This window comes from Montipora capricornis, chromosome 10 (genome assembly GCF_036669925.1).
Source record: "Montipora capricornis isolate CH-2021 chromosome 10, ASM3666992v2, whole genome shotgun sequence".
In the NCBI taxonomy this organism is placed as follows: domain Eukaryota; kingdom Metazoa; phylum Cnidaria; class Anthozoa; order Scleractinia; family Acroporidae; genus Montipora; species Montipora capricornis.
The window spans coordinates 8,916,782-8,919,281 of record NC_090892.1 but is presented as its reverse complement, the minus strand read 5'-3'; the positions used below and the strand labels follow the sequence as shown (position 1 = coordinate 8,919,281).

General features: G+C 38.1%; 1 long non-coding RNA gene across 1 annotated transcript in view; it reads right to left on the bottom strand.

Moving 5' to 3' along the window:
* The window catches only part of LOC138019929 (uncharacterized), a 9,829-nt gene that overhangs the window by 976 nt on the left and 6,353 nt on the right, over nucleotides 1-2,500 (bottom strand). The window contains exon 2 of the long non-coding RNA XR_011126267.1: nucleotides 1-204. This exon is cut by the window's left edge and continues 976 nt beyond it. This is a non-coding gene — a long non-coding RNA (uncharacterized lncRNA). The remainder of the gene's footprint in view (nucleotides 205-2,500) is intronic.

Below are 2,500 nucleotides of genomic sequence, written 5' to 3'. Positions count from 1 at the left end.
AGGTACATAGTGCGCTTGCGTAAATGACGATTTCTTGCAAAGGCGATCAGGGTGAAGGAGTTAAGGATAAATATCACAGCAGATTCACACATGTATATTATCTTCCAGGTCAGGCCCGGCTCCTCGGTACTCTCACGGCACATATTTCCAATTTCATCCATGGCTGAAGCGTCGGGGGAAAGAATAGACTCCTAACTTTTCAGCCTGAAGTGCAAAAACAAAAACAAAAACAAACAACAACATAATTTTTGATTTAAACAAAGATGCAGACCACATTCCGAGAGATGTCTGCAAAGCAATTTCTGTTTGTTACTCGTGAATTTATTTTCTTTGAGCTGAGCTATTAAGACCGACGTATACGATAGGTTATGGAACTCGGGTAATGAATTGAAGGGTCTTTGAAAAACAATGTGCCAAAAATTGGCAGTCAGGACTGATCAAACGAGATTGGTAATATCACTGAGGTTATTTTATCGTTTGGTACCACATGCATTCATTTGGGAAACCTGTGGCATGAAGTCAACTGAAGCAGGCGTGTAAAAAATGACCACCGTAAGTGTTGAATTCATACTGTTGGAGGGATACGATAAACCATTATCCACCTAACAAGTGGAAAAAAGTTAACACCTCGATGAAATTTGATCGTCCGGGTGAAATGAGTCATGAGAGGGACTGTTGGCAGTGACTGACGTTTCGACAACCTAGGCGGAGATCATCTTCAGAGTCAATTGCAAGTGACGATTGGAATTTCGAATGTAGTGATGCTCTGGTCTGTGTTGTGATTGGTAGTTGGAAAAGAAACTAACCCAACTACCAATCTCAACGCAGACCAGAGCATGACTACATTCGTTTAGTTTCCAACCGTCACTTGACTCTAAAGATGACTTCCACTCAGGTTGTGGAAACGTCATTCACAGCCAACAGTTCTTCCCAGGACTCTTTTTCACCCAGACGATCAATCGGGGTAAGTAACTCCTGGGTTCAAATCATTTTGAGAAAACGCTCAAAGTTATTCACCACTTATTCGATTTCGTAACTGAGGTAAATAAATTCGCAAGTTTTTCCACACAAGTTGAATATATAAAAGGCAAAGCCGAAAACATATGCATAAGGGAGATTACAAAAGGACGACGTCGACGGATACGAGTCTGATACGAGAACGTTATCTAAAAGTACTATTTCACGTAATTGTCTTTTTGAAATGAAAAACCAAAGCAATTCGCTAATTACTTTCGACACTCAATTGAAAACCGCTCTAATAGCAAAAACCTATCCTAACTCGTTGCTGACCCTAATTCTTCCCTAGGCTTAATTTAGGCTCCAAAAAAGTTTTTTCAGTTCATCTGAGTGCGTATTCAACCTAGGTAAAAACGAATTCAACCTGTAACGGGTTTTGACCGGCAACAAATATACTAACAAAATAAATAACAATTTTCTGGCTCTCCTTTTCTGGTGTCTTCGTGACGGTAAAGGCGCTAATGTTGTTTTCCATGAAGACAACATGTAACGCCACGATTATACAACGATGCGACAGATGTCTTGGAGTATTTCACTAAAATTAAATTTAAAATATCAACTCATTTTCGAAATCGGTAACATTTTGTCTAGTAAAGTTAACAGAGGCTTGCGGGCGATAAAAGTTAAAACCAAATAAATTAAAACCTTTTTTTGGTTTCCTATATAGCGCGTTTTGAGGTTTTTCAGTAAAGATAGCTTTTTCCACCTGCCTCGTGCTAAACAATTAACAGCTCTCTGTCCTTCCAGACAGCTCAAACGTAGAGTCCAGTTTTTTGACATTATAGATAGGCAAATACATATAAAGAATGAATATCTAAATACCAGTTTGTAAACTCTTATGTCCGATAAGGTCGTCTTTTATCGAAACGTTGTTGCCAAGTTCACTTTGTTTTTTTTTTCAGTCTCTTTTTTTCCTCTTTCTTCGCTAAGCGGAATTCATTTTAGTAAAACTAATTTTAGTGAAACTAAATTTTCACGTAAGTTACGATTCGGGCCAAAGTTTTCCCCAGCTAAGCTCTTGGTCTATAATTTTGAAATATCCTCGAAGAGTTAAACCTTGCCCTAATTAAGGGCTAAAAGCGTACAATATTTGGCCCATACAGACGAGTACTGTCTTAACTTCTGGATGTATCGGCTTACCAAGTTTCAGGCCCTTTATCTTAAACAGAATATTACGTTTTATCTATGATATAAGAACATAAGATGCAATCAACTTACAAGACGACGTTTTCTCGAATATTGCAAACTTTCACCGTGAAGAACCTTATTTCATTCGACACTATTCGTGTCGTAATAATTGTCGGTAAATTTCCATGAAAATAGCCATATTTACTGGGTTGCCTATGGGCAAACCCAGTCGAGGTCTGCGTTTAGTTTGTTTGTTTTCTTTTTTTTTTTTCGTTTTTTTATTATTTTTTTTTTTTCTGTGTCGGCAAAAGTCTTGCCTGTCACTCCCCTGGTAAGTGGTGTCTTTGTGCATAGA